At 41.2% G+C, this 12,643-nt stretch overlaps 2 long non-coding RNA genes and 8 other non-coding genes across 12 annotated transcripts; all 10 read right to left on the reverse strand.

Moving 5' to 3' along the window:
• Window positions 1-4,158: 4,158 nt before the first annotated feature.
• On the reverse strand, window positions 4,159-4,707 carry LOC124852347. Its single transcript, XR_007032932.1, has 3 exons — window positions 4,632-4,707; window positions 4,353-4,406; window positions 4,159-4,255 (listed from the first exon to the last, which is right to left on the reverse strand). It is a non-coding gene; the product is annotated as an uncharacterized LOC124852347 (long non-coding RNA).
• LOC124852507 lies at window positions 4,476-4,548 on the reverse strand. The gene has a single exon (XR_007032983.1). It is a non-coding gene; the product is annotated as a small nucleolar RNA SNORD47 (small nucleolar RNA).
• Window positions 4,708-4,728: 21 nt separating the features above from the next.
• On the reverse strand, window positions 4,729-4,795 carry LOC118115702. The gene has a single exon (XR_004697597.1). It is a non-coding gene; the product is annotated as a small nucleolar RNA SNORD78 (small nucleolar RNA).
• A 43-nt stretch (window positions 4,796-4,838) lies between these two features.
• Window positions 4,839-7,820, reverse strand: LOC118114522. Of its 3 annotated transcripts, XR_007032935.1 has the most exons (10): window positions 7,729-7,788; window positions 7,227-7,270; window positions 7,034-7,081; window positions 6,815-6,858; window positions 6,304-6,352; window positions 6,063-6,112; window positions 5,847-5,873; window positions 5,625-5,664; window positions 5,404-5,453; window positions 4,839-4,883 (listed from the first exon to the last, which is right to left on the reverse strand). It is a non-coding gene; the product is annotated as an uncharacterized LOC118114522 (long non-coding RNA). The 3 variants fall into 3 exon arrangements; XR_007032934.1 differs by having other exon boundaries at window positions 5,625-5,873; window positions 7,729-7,820; XR_007032933.1 differs by lacking the exon at window positions 4,839-4,883 and having other exon boundaries at window positions 5,280-5,873.
• LOC118115711 lies at window positions 5,729-5,811 on the reverse strand. The gene has a single exon (XR_004697606.2). It is a non-coding gene; the product is annotated as a small nucleolar RNA snR60/Z15/Z230/Z193/J17 (small nucleolar RNA).
• On the reverse strand, window positions 5,941-6,023 carry LOC118115712. The gene has a single exon (XR_004697607.1). It is a non-coding gene; the product is annotated as a small nucleolar RNA snR60/Z15/Z230/Z193/J17 (small nucleolar RNA).
• Window positions 6,182-6,260, reverse strand: LOC118115709. Its single transcript, XR_004697604.1, has one exon. It is a non-coding gene; the product is annotated as a small nucleolar RNA SNORD79 (small nucleolar RNA).
• On the reverse strand, window positions 6,421-6,500 carry LOC118115701. The gene has a single exon (XR_004697596.1). It is a non-coding gene; the product is annotated as a small nucleolar RNA SNORD24 (small nucleolar RNA).
• Window positions 6,927-6,995, reverse strand: LOC118115704. Its single transcript, XR_004697599.1, has one exon. It is a non-coding gene; the product is annotated as a small nucleolar RNA SNORD75 (small nucleolar RNA).
• On the reverse strand, window positions 7,413-7,492 carry LOC118115710. The gene has a single exon (XR_004697605.1). It is a non-coding gene; the product is annotated as a small nucleolar RNA SNORD74 (small nucleolar RNA).
• Window positions 7,821-12,643: the final 4,823 nt, after the last annotated feature.

The raw sequence follows: 12,643 nt of genomic DNA on the forward strand, positions 1-12,643 counted from the left end.
ACCTGAAGCTGCTGACTCGCAGACTATTCCAGTCTTTAGAACTGGAAGGCTCATGTTTGTCTTCTTTGTCGAGGGGTTCCCATCCCTGTGGGATCGTGTCTCTTTCTCATCCTCATCCTGATTGGGCCCGTTTGCCCACTTGTGCCTTTTCGATTGGCTGCCAGTCGTTCACTCCTTCTGACCTTTGCTTGGGAGTCTTCTGGTCTGTGATGTGGATAAGAAAATAATTTAATTCTTGATCTTAAAGCAGTGATTTGACATTTCTAAAAATGCACATTCTAAACTGCACTTGGCTGCAGATCCATAGTTAATGAGAGTTTTATCATTCTTCCCATTAAACTCTGAGCAAAAAACAAGAATATTTACCAAAATGTTGAACTGTTCTTCTACAATATAAAATGATCAAGACAGGAAGATATTTCAAACACTCACATGGTGCCACGCTTTGCATTCATTTTTGAATGCTTCTCATCTGTCATCCCAGCAGGGCTGCGCTCCTTGGCTGGGCTGGCAGTGCTGCTGGAGGCGTCCTCTTTCAGGGACATTTGAAGGACCACCTGGTCTCCATGTCCTCCATCGTCAGAGCTTGGATCCTGACAGATGTCCATCAGGTCCTTACATGACTTCACACTGGAAGACAAATGAAACTGCTGAGCCAAACACCTTAATCACCTTATATCTCAGATATTTTTTAGGCATGTCTATCAGCACAGACTTACACAGACCATCTAAGCACAAACTTACTAGAGGCTGTTTCTGAATGAACCCTGAAGGTGGCTCATCGTGATGAAAGGATGCTGCAGAATTCTGCTGGGGGTAATTCTTCTTAACTGACTCATCATCAGCATCTGAGTCATTAGGTCCAAAAAGCACTGCAGGTCACAGTATTCTGCTTGGACGTCTTCTCCCCCGAGCGGATGAGTCCCCTTTAACAAGATGAGGAAAACCAACATTGTTACATGTCCTCGTGTTTGGATTATGAAAACGTTGTGCTGTTATAAATTCATCCAGGCTGTTGATCACAAACGAGAATTGAAACTATTGACTGAAATGAAGAATTGTTTCATTGAGATAGTTTGCAGTGGATGGCACAGGGGAAAGAAACACAGACTGAAGGAAAGACACCATAATTAGTGAGCTAGTGGAGCCAGCTAAGTGGTTGTAAACTACTTTCTTACCATAAATCTGCCTTCCATCCAGCGTCTTGGCCAGAACGCATGAGGTAGGAAGTTTCCTTCATGCTCTGGATCTCTAATTGCAAACGCAAATTGCCTCATCTGTGGAGAAAACACAACATTGTGAGAGTTAGTTAACTTCAAGTTTACATTGTTGATCATGTACATCAGGTGCACTTCTATTACTGAGACATATGGATGAAGTGTCTCTGATTTGTCTCATTAGTAAAAATCAGTGAACTTCTACTGGAAACCCTCTCACTATAATAATCAAGTGTGTGGATTTAAAAATACACAAACATCACGGCAGAACTGTACGTGTTTGTTGTGATTTAAGTGCAGATACTGACCAATTCATTCTCATTAGAGGCTGGGAACAGTGGTCTGCCCGTAGACAGCTCAGCAGCAATACAGCCGAGAGACCATACATCGATGGCCCCGCTGAAAGGTTCTCTATACAGAACCTCAGGAGATCTTAGGATAAGAAACACAAAACATATTACTGAGGTTTTAAAATGTACTAAACTCCTTGTTACTGTCAATATGTTACTGTCCGTTTCTGAGACATAAACCTGACATGCCAGCGTACAGGACTTGTCTAATTAATTACAGCAAACACAGCTGTCCCAGGTATACAGATGTGCTGTCAGTTACCTACCTGTACCACAAAGGCTGGAGGAGATCACCGATCTGTTCCTCAGGATCATCGAAGGCTAAACCAAAGTCAATGACTTTAACTTTGAGTGGCTTCCTGACATGATCCACCAACATGATGTTATCTGGCTTCAAATCTGCATGGATGATCCCTGCACTGTTCAGAAATTCCAAGGATGTAGCCAGCTGAAATCATGAAAAACATAATAATAATCATGAGCTACAGAGTTATTTCCTCAACAACAACCATAACAGACACATTTTAGCGACCAAGTTTACCCTTCACCCTACAAAGCAGTTAGTGTAAGAGCTTGAGTTTAAAAACAAACCTGCTGTAGAATGGGGCGGATCTGCTTCAGCTGAAGGTGTTGACCCGGCTGATCTGCTTGAATTTCTGCAGATCCATATCCAGGTGCTCAAACACAAGACAGTAATGTCCCTTGTAGGTGAATGACTCGTTGAATCTGACGATGTTGAACCTGTCTGAGTGGAGCGCCTTCATGGTTTGAAGGGTGACCTCCTCTTCCTTGGCGCAGTCAATGTTTTCCATGCTTTTGATCATTTTTAAAGCCACCGTTTCATCGGTGGTCACATTCCTGCATTGGATGACCACTCCATAGACGCCATTGCCCAGGATTGTCTGTGCCTGGTACTGTGTAGTGGGGGAGGGGATCAGGTCTCCTACATTGATTTCTAACTCACTGTTTTGAGACATGGTGACAGAATAGTTCTCCTGTTGATTTTTGTTCATGTGACTGAAGTGATGAAGCTGTGTGTGCCTATATACCTTTCACACGGCCTATATACCTCTCACACGGCTTTGATGTCTAATTAGAATAAAACCACACAATCAACTTCATGCCTTTGTAGTGATTTATTTTCTTTTATGTGAATTTTCTTTCTTCTTTTCGTCACAATTCTTTTATTTTAATCTTTGTCAACCATCGTGATTTAAACAGTAGATGGCGCTAATGCACCTTGATGTCGGTTGCCACCCGCAAATAGACCACAAGGGTGGGCGAAGTGAAACACTGCTCAGCGAAATGACACATAAACACCGGCTGAAATACTAAAACTGCCTTAATGGTAGTTCTCACTCCTGTATGTTTTTTACTGGAACATATTTTTTAAGCTAATACACCCACACACATACAATCTTATCTCAGAAAATGTCTGTTAATCAATATGTGATTTTGTGTGTGTACAAATTTGGAGGTCTTTTCCAGTATAAACATTGACCTTGTCAGGACCAGTAGACCTGACGGGACCAAAGCTCAGTCCTGATGAGGCCAAACTTCATTTCTGTGTTCCTGGTTAAGGTTAAAGATCAGATGTGGATTGTTGTCAGGTTAAGGTAGAAGGATTACGTTAGGCTGTCCATTATGAATGGAAGTCAAGGTAAAGTCTGAAGCATAGCTCTGTGTGTGTGTGTGTGTGTGCATGTCTATCTAGTTATAATGGCCCATCTTGGTTCAATTCATCATTGTGGGGCGGTTTTGCCTGGTCCTCACAGTCAATGGGTTGTTTGAGGGTTAAGACTTGATTTTAGAGTTAGAGGTAGATTTGGGCTATAAGTAGATTCAGGTTAGGTATTTAGTTGCAATGGTAAAGGTTAGAGAATGAATCATGTCAATGCGTGTCCTCAGAAGTCTAGAGACGAGCACGTACTCAAGAAATGTTCTCCGCAATAAAAAAAAGGGATCAGTTTGCCTACTGTCTTTATTTGACCTTGATTTAATGTTGGGTTCATTATGAGTAGCTGTTAGCTTGAAGAGTTTAAGAATCACGCATTTGTTCATGCTGTTGATTTCTTGCCATGTCTATTTTTATAATTGAAAGCTGGAACCTGAAAGTGCACATGAAAATTAAACAGAAAAACAAGGCCCATTCAATAGATGAGCTTAAGGCTTAGGTTGTAACTGATTAAAAACTAAGCACATTCAATATAAAAAAATAATCTCATTTCCACACATCAGACAAATTACCCCATAGCCAAATTATTTTGAGATCAGTAAGAGGCAAAAAAACGTCCTAACGTTATATCAAATACCCCAGATCCACACAAATGTAACGGGTTCTTTGAGACATGCCTGACCCCACACTATTTCATGGCTATCAGTTGAGGTTTTGCATAATCCCTACAAACTGACTTAAGTAACCTACTTAAGTTAAAATGAGTCTTGTTTACATTTTTGCAATCACATTGCATTTTATCATTGATTTCTGGCACAATGAAGACTTCCAATCACTGACCAGCTCTGTAGTTGAGTCAATTATACTTTAAAACACAATTTCCATATTTTTCCAAAAAAACAACATCAATATTTCATTTTGAGTATTTTATTGCAACAATGTTGAAAACACATTTGCCAAGAGATATTAAATTGTCTGCAGGTCAAACTCCGGTCGCCATAATACCACAGAATCTGAAAAAGAGGCAGCTTTGTTTTAATATCCAGAACAATAAAGTCTATTTGATATCATCACGACTCAGATATTGTACTCTAGCAGGCTTGTACTTACCTTTAGAGTAAAACATCAGGCTGTCTGAGGGCCAGAGGACATTACATCTGCTTTCTGTGGAAAGAAACAAGTCTTTTAAAATAAAACCAGGTATCAAGTAACAAAACATTTGTTTTAGACCACAACCTCAGAGAAATATGGAACGGTAAGGTATAATCAAGAGATATCATTTGGCAGAATCTTGTCATCACAGGTAGTGGTCCATTTAAGCAGATTTTCATGTCAATATTTTCTATCAAACCAACATTGGCACTTTGTCATAGACTTTGAAATACTTACCAAGGTCAGCCCAAGAGATGCAGCCTTTTCCTGGAGAAGAGACAGAAATACCCTTATTACAAGTCAGTGATTGGTCTATTAGCTTCAAGTTTGCAGGTTACTCAGCAACAATGTTGTCCACATTACAAGTTCAGGTCAGACATTTGTTAAAGACATCACTGAACCAGCAAAAGCCATTTTGCAATTCTCTGAATTCTCCCCTCGCCAACCTCGTCTTGGCCGTTCAGTCGGATCTCAGAGAGCGATCAGAACCTGCAGACGACAGAACAGCATAAGATGAGTATGCACAACATACATGGGGTGAAGCTTTCTACGTTGACCAAATCAGATAGAGCTAATATAACAAGACTCCATGGTTTCAAGTCAGTCGTCATCTAGTCATCACAAGGTCAGACTACAGGGATCATGAGGTTCACTAAAACCAACCAAGTTCCCAACTAATGAACCAGAGCTGCTTGCTCAGACCCAGATGAGGTGGAGTTCAACCAGCAAATGGAGCTGGTGTCAGTTGTAAATGAATTTACTCCAATTCATGCATTTTCCAATTTGACTTTTATTTCCACTCAACATAAGTTTACATTATGAATAGGTATCCCAATTAAATCCTGCAGTTCTAGCCTAACTACATACCTTTTATTTGATATAAAGTGAAAAAAGCCAACTAGCAGTTTCAGTCTTGACAACTACCTGCTGATAGCTAAAGGGCATGTTTGTGTCCAGCTCCACTTGTCATCTGGGACTGAGGTTCTACAGTTTTTATTTTCATACTCACATTGTTTGTGTGACATCTTCTGCACCCAACTGCCCAAGATCCCATTAGATCTGTAAAGTAAAAACAGCTTCAATTATGATGATTGCAGAAACTAGCAATTTTATCTCTTGCAACAAGTATCAGATCAGAAACATGACATATTTCCTCAACTGGATCAGCGACCTGATTCACATTCATCACGCCTGAACATTAGCAACATTTGATTTGAATGTGAGACGTACCAACAAGGCTGGAAGTTTAGTCGGTGGAGAAGTCACATGTCTGAGGAGAACAGAGGGGACGTTAGTATGCATAATAAGCTGTTTGGGCTAGAGGACAATTACAGGTGACACATCAGCTAGGAGCGAAAGACAAATAGATCTTCTTCATTGTTAAATCTGCTGAACTATGGTATCATCATTGTGTCAAACTTCATTTAAGGATAAAACTTCAGTCTCACTCACCATAGCATTCTGTAGCCAGAGAGGTTTCTGAAAATAAACAAGAAATTCAATTAAAACCAAATCCCATTTGAGGAGACATTGGAGGTCATAGAAGCCGACACATCAGATAGGAGCGAAAGACAATAGTTCTTCTTCATTGATTAACTGTGCTGAACTATGGGATCATCATTGTATCAGACCAGTTTCAAAACTAAACCGGTAAAATCTTAAACTCACCAGTAGCTCATACTAGAGCGTTCAGACCAGATGCACAAACACGAGACCGTCTGCAAGACAAACACCAGAAGTTGAGAAAACAAAAAAACCTGCAAACATACAAGCTTTTCCTAAACCAGCACTGCATCAGAAAACAGTTCTCTTTCACCCTTTATCAGAGAGATTCCCATTGTTTAACAATAATCATCATTAACAGTTTGTTTTGGGGCAAAAATGTCAAGATAAAAGTCTAGTTCGTTACCTTATTGAATGTCGTGAACGAAGAGTGAATTCAGTCAGTGTGATCACACCTGCAGAAACAAAACATATATACGTGAGCCATGAAAGAATCTCAGGACGTCAGACACGGCCTCATCAGTGCCTCAGATAATAAAACATGGTGGTTGCTGGTATCATCATCGTTTGATCAAGAGTAGCAAATAAATGTCATCAGCAGCACAGGGATCACGTGCAGACCGATACTTCTCTGGAGGTGTGGTCAGAGTGGAGCCAAGACTGCACTTTGAGTTTTCAGATGTGGCTCTAAAATCAAATACTTGTAAATTAAGAGATTTGAGAGTTATTAAACTGGTTCAGATTTAATGGATCCTGTTAATAAAAGGATGCAAGTTATAAAATACAATTGTCAGACTTAAGACCAACAACTGAGGCCTCGTCTTTGAGCCTGGTGAAATGTTCAATAGCTAAATAAAGATTTGCAAACACCTCAAGAGAAACAGAAGCCATCGACATTTAGAAAACGTGAGCTTTACCTCATCATCCCCAGCTTCTTCACACCTCTGCATCATACTCCAACCTGCGGATACAAGCGCATTTTGGTATTGTCCACGTGACACCGAGAGCATGGTGCACAGCGGAAACGGAAGTCTCCGTCTAAAGCTGCTCAGAAATCACTTCTGTCCACTACTCTTATAATTGAAATCATCAGCGACTTCCACTTTGGATTAGTAGAGTTTAAAAAGTACAATTACCAGGGATGCATTTGATGAGTCCAAACGCCTGGAAACACCCGTTTGAGCCTGAGGAAAGAAGGGCACGTTAGTTGAAGGGGTCCGGGACGCCATCTTGAGTAACTGGAACTAATCTTTATTTATCACGACTGATTCAAACTCAGTGAGAAGTTTCAGAAACTACTGTCCATCTAACCTAATAGCTTTTACTTACCACGTGCTGTTCACCTTCATTTTGAGTCGATGTCGCTGACGAGTCTGCAAAAAGATGGGAAAACAGATTAAGCACGAAACTGATTGAAATAGATGCAGCCATCTTCTGACTGAAAACATGTCCACACCCTAAAGTCTGGCAGCGCAGGAGCTCTGCAGTGAAAACGGCCTCTTTGTGTCTCAGTGTCCCACGCGGTCAGAAAGTTGGCGTTTCCTCACAGTAGTCAGATGTCCCTACCAACATTTGTTTCATCACACTGCGATGAGACGAGGCCGAGCCGAGCTGAGCTGAGCTGATCTCAACCCGCGCTAAGCAACACGTGGCCGAGGCCTGCTGCGGCTAACCAGGCTAGCATCAGCGCCTCACAGGTCAAACCCGTCAGTGCACAGAGCGCGGGCTCAGCAGAGGAAGTTACATGAATACACATCAGAGTGGAGACATTAAAAGCTAAAAGACAAAGTGACGACACGCAGCACAGAGACACGTGGTGGAGGAGACATACCTGTTGCACAGAGAGAGAGCCGGAGAATGAGACTGAGCTGCTTTTGCCCTTTTGCCCTTTTCTCAAACATAGAAAACAGCCCTTAACTACCCGCCCTCACGGATTTACTGAAATGAAATGCGCATATTCGGCAGGAAGGCAACTCGACTGACTGTTGTTTTGAGAGTAGATCTCAAACAGCCTGGTTCCGGAAGTAAAAGTCCCATTCTGATTATATAGTGTTGTACGGTGGCCGAGAGAGCTCAACGCACTGCAAATTAACAAAACACATGCAAAAAAACAACTTCATCAATTTGACGACACGTGGGCTGCAAAATAAAGTCCCAAAGCACGCAAATACAGAAAAGCGCCACAAATAACGAAAACGACACCGGAAATGTTTCCTGGGGACCCAAAAAAGTGATGAACCTGCCTGTAGTTCGGTGCTGTGTGAAGTTATTGAAGTGTGCTACTCGTCAGTGGTGATGGAACTTCACAAAGAATCACAAACATTATTTGATAACAACTAGAAGTAGGGCTACGTTGTAGCACTAACGGGCCGAGCACAGGCAATTTGAAGCCTGTTGGTGGAGAGAGCGATCATTGAACAAGTGCACGTCTCCACGTTGCATGCGTTTTGCGCACTGCGGCAAGGACAAACGCTTCACTTCCTGCGTCCGTCACGTGATGTCGATCCTTGCCTGCTAATTGCTCATTACGGTCCACGCTATCAAATAGCACATCCCACTGTGAAAATTTTATGTAAATCGAATGATAGTTGTAAAACAAAGCTTACTTCCTGTTGCCAGTAGGTGGCGCCATCACTATTATTACATACATACTAATATATCTGTTGAAGAAGGGGCTCTGATGTAGCATGAGCAATTTTGTGTCAATTGGACAATGTTACAACAACTTAATTATCACACTGATCAGTAGGTGGCGCTATGACCCTGCACTAATATTAATATATGGAGCTGTGCAGGTCTGGATTGTGATTATAGGTCAGCATTTGGGGTCAGGTAGGATAATGCAGAGTGGATTCACAAAGTAATTCCTGTTTCATGGTGAATCAGTAGGTGGCGCTATGACACTGAGGAAATATTGACACATAGGGCTGTTCAGGCTTGATCTCTGATCATGAGACAGAAGTTTGGCAGTGATAGGACAATGCACACTGTAGTTATGACAACATCGTCTCCTTTGGCGAAGGATGATCCTTCGCCGCACCTCAATGTTTACACGGTTTGAGGAAATGTCACAATTCTGACCATGGTCCAACTGAGCTCATTTGAGCTGTATATTGTAAAGCAGCCAAGAGCAGTGCATCAAAGTATGAAACATGTCACTTCCTGTTGCCAGCAGGTGGCGCTGTGATTTTAAGTCATGATTTCTGTGTAGATGTCATCAGGCCGGGACTCTTGTCTTACATGTCTAGTTTGGACTCGATTGGACCAAATATTTCTGAGATACAGAACCTCGTGTTTTGATGGCGTGTAATCAAACTTTGAGGCAACGCCACGGTCACACCGTGTGACGAAAAATCGATCTTTGAGTTAGTTTTTATCTCTGTCTTGTTTAGATGACACTCATCTCAATTTGAAGTTAATCTGATGAAAGCCCTACGACAAGTACTTCAAAGTAAAAATGTGGAAAATGTGGAAAATGGCCACTAAAGTCAAAATGGCGGGCTTCCTGTTTGGTCTAGCATATCTATCCAAGAGACTTATTTGTTTGTTATGAAAAGACACATGTCCCTATCGATGTCGGCCAATCGTAGTGCCGGGGCTGCACTTTAGGGGGCGCTAGTCAGTTATTTTGCCACGCCTATTCCTTAAAACCATCTGAATGTCTGCAGAGGGGGGCTGTTGTTACACAAATGTAGTTTGAGGGAGGTTGAACCTCCAACACCGAAGTTATAGTAATTTTGTGTGTCACGGCGAGTTGATGAAATTTGACGCCACGCCACTATTATGGCGTTTGACGAAAAGTCACAGTAATCTTATGCCTTCATTATCAATGTCTGGAGACCCATTTGACACAGGTTGACATGGCTGCGAGCAGTGGGTGAGGAGGAATACCTCCAAGTGTAAGACGTTCCAAAAACAAGACATTTCCTGTTGCCACCAGGGGGTGCTGTGATTTTAAGTCATGATTTCTATGTAGATGTCATCAGGCCGGGACTCTTGTCTTACGTGTCTAGTTTGGACTCGATTGGACCATGTATGTCCGAGATACAGAACCTCGTGTTTTGATGGCGTGTAATCAAACTTAGATGCCACGCCACGGTCACACCATGTGACGAAAAATCGATCTTTGGGGTAGTTTTCATCTCCATCTTGTTGTGATGACACGCATCTCCATATGAAGTTGATCTGATGAAAGCCCTGGGACAAGTACATCAAAGTAAAAATGTGGAAAATGGCCAATATGGCCACTAAAGTCCAAATGGCGGGCTTCCTGTTGCTTTTATCCAATTCACCTCTGACCTTTTTTGTTTGTCTGGTCATGATACAGCTGGGCTACGATTTTTGTGAAGATCGGTGAAAGCTAACTGAGGGGCTTTTCCTTAGATGGCGCTGTTGAGCCATTTTTCCACGGCCATTTCAAATTACTCCAGAATACAATTACTTTTTGGGGTTTTGAATTCCCTGCAAAGTTTGGTAACAATTTGAGCATGTCTAGGCCCTGAAAAAGCCCCAAAAGGGAAATACAAATCCTTCGAAATACAATAGGGCCTCCCACCGGAGGTGCTCGGGCCCTAATAAAATGTATTATTATTGCTATTGTTATTATTATCTTCTTTGGAGACCCAAGACAGTCCAATGTCAAACCAACTTCTGTCCAGCATTCGAGGCCTAATTTCCAAGTCAGCCCAACGACCAAACGACAATCTCTGTTAATTGGTGGACCGCTCTTCAATGAGAGTGCAGGGAGGCTCTTATATGACACACTCCACAGATGCACACAAATCCACAAATCCATGGTTTTAGAGAATACAAGACACGTTTCAGTACAGACAGAAGCTGGTTCATAACCCAGATACAACATCTACAGTGTTGGATGTCTTCCCCATGATTTCCTTGAAATATCTTGATTGGTAATGATATCTAGGCTATAGATTATTATAACACTGTACTGTGATTGACACTTTCATTCATACTGTACAGAGGAAAGAAATAATGAATATTCTGTGAATTGCATTAACCAGCTCACTTATTTTAGACCGTTTGATAAGCAATACTCCAATGACAGTGAACAAGCATAAATTGTCCCTTAATGTAATATGTTTAAAAACATGTTTTACAATGTCTATGTTATGTGTTAACCGAAAATTTTAGCAAGCTTCAGTTTTCAACGAGTTTTTAGTAATTAAGAAGAGCTATCTTTACTCCTCTGAGAGTTAATGTGGGGGTAACACTTGTATAGTTGACAAATTATAGATGAGAGAGTTAATGTCCAAGTGTTGAGAAAAACTAACTCTGGTTAGAGTGAAGAAGTGTTAAATTTGAACTCCAACAATAGTCAATAATTACACTTAAGTAAGGTACGTACTAACTCTCCAAAAAGAGTTAAATTAACACTTTGTGGTGTGGACCCATATAGACACTGAGTTCATTTGGGTATGTTGATTTTGCTGTGGTGGAGAAACTGCAGATGTGTAAAGAAGACTGGAAGCTGTAGCTGAAAAATGAGCTTCTGTTAAGTACTGAATTAATACTCTGAATACTTTCTCTTCGATTGTTACATGTTTTCACTTTGTCATCACAAAGACAATTACACAATTAAATCCATTTAAAATCTAAATCACAACAATGTAATTGTAAGTGTGCTAAAAGTGAAGGGGTCTGAACGCTGCAGCCTCTGTGTGAGCGTAACGCTGACGTCCCTGCCCTCACCACTGTCTCCCCCTCCCTCACTGGCTCTGAGCCACTTGGCTGCACTGTCAGCTCCACTTGGCTAATTAGCTCTGTTGTTCTCCTCCTCCCCAGATTCCCTCTGTTTCAAGTACAGACAAACAGCACCAGGCTTTCATGTTCACTTTCTCATCTCCTCCACAATGTACAGCTGTGAACAAAGCCTGACTGGATCTCGCCCCCTGCACCCCAGCTAAAATTGTTGACCCGACTGCTGGGTGTGTACTGTCCACCAGACCCGAGAGAAACTTGTCATTAGCATGTGAGTAGACGGAACACATTTCAGTACAGTAGAGACTGGTTATGTTGACTTTAGTTTGCTAAAAGAATCAACTGAAAACTAATTGGTCACTTTGTAACTCAACCTCAAAAAAAGTTACAACTGTGCACTAAGTGCTGTCAACTGTAAAAGTAATAAAACAACCCACTGCCGTGTGTGTATCTTCTGCTAATCCACCTGTTAATGTGTCTAGAGCAACAAAGGTATCGAGCATCAACCACATGGACCAGTGTGAAGTCATCCACTCTGTAAAATCCAAGCCATTATGATGCCACCCCAGGATATCATAATGATAATGTATCATGGATCAAGAAGTTTTACATGTTTTATCACATTTGTACAAAACAAATAATTTAGGATATAACAGACGTCTTAGTAATACTTCAGCAATCCAACTGTTGTCTGGAGCCTGTTATATGTTTTTAATATATATTCTGATTTATACTATATATTATTCAATGTTGTGGAGTATAAATTCCCCTCTGACATGTAGAGGGGTAAAAGGATTAAAATACAGATGGAATTGTACTTGTATGTAAGGTATTTCAGTAAATTATTTCCTTCAGGTTTATTCCTCATCGCTGCATTACAATATAACATTAAATCAACACCAGGACAATGATGAAATTAAACCATCACTAATTTTATTATTGCTCAGTTACCAAAATAAAAGCAATAGTTCTTTTACAGCTTGTGGCTTTACCGCCCTCTTATCCTTTGGTTCTATATTTCTAAACAT

This window comes from Hippoglossus stenolepis, chromosome 9, assembly GCF_022539355.2.
Source record: "Hippoglossus stenolepis isolate QCI-W04-F060 chromosome 9, HSTE1.2, whole genome shotgun sequence".
Taxonomy (NCBI): Eukaryota; Metazoa; Chordata; class Actinopteri; order Pleuronectiformes; family Pleuronectidae; genus Hippoglossus; species Hippoglossus stenolepis.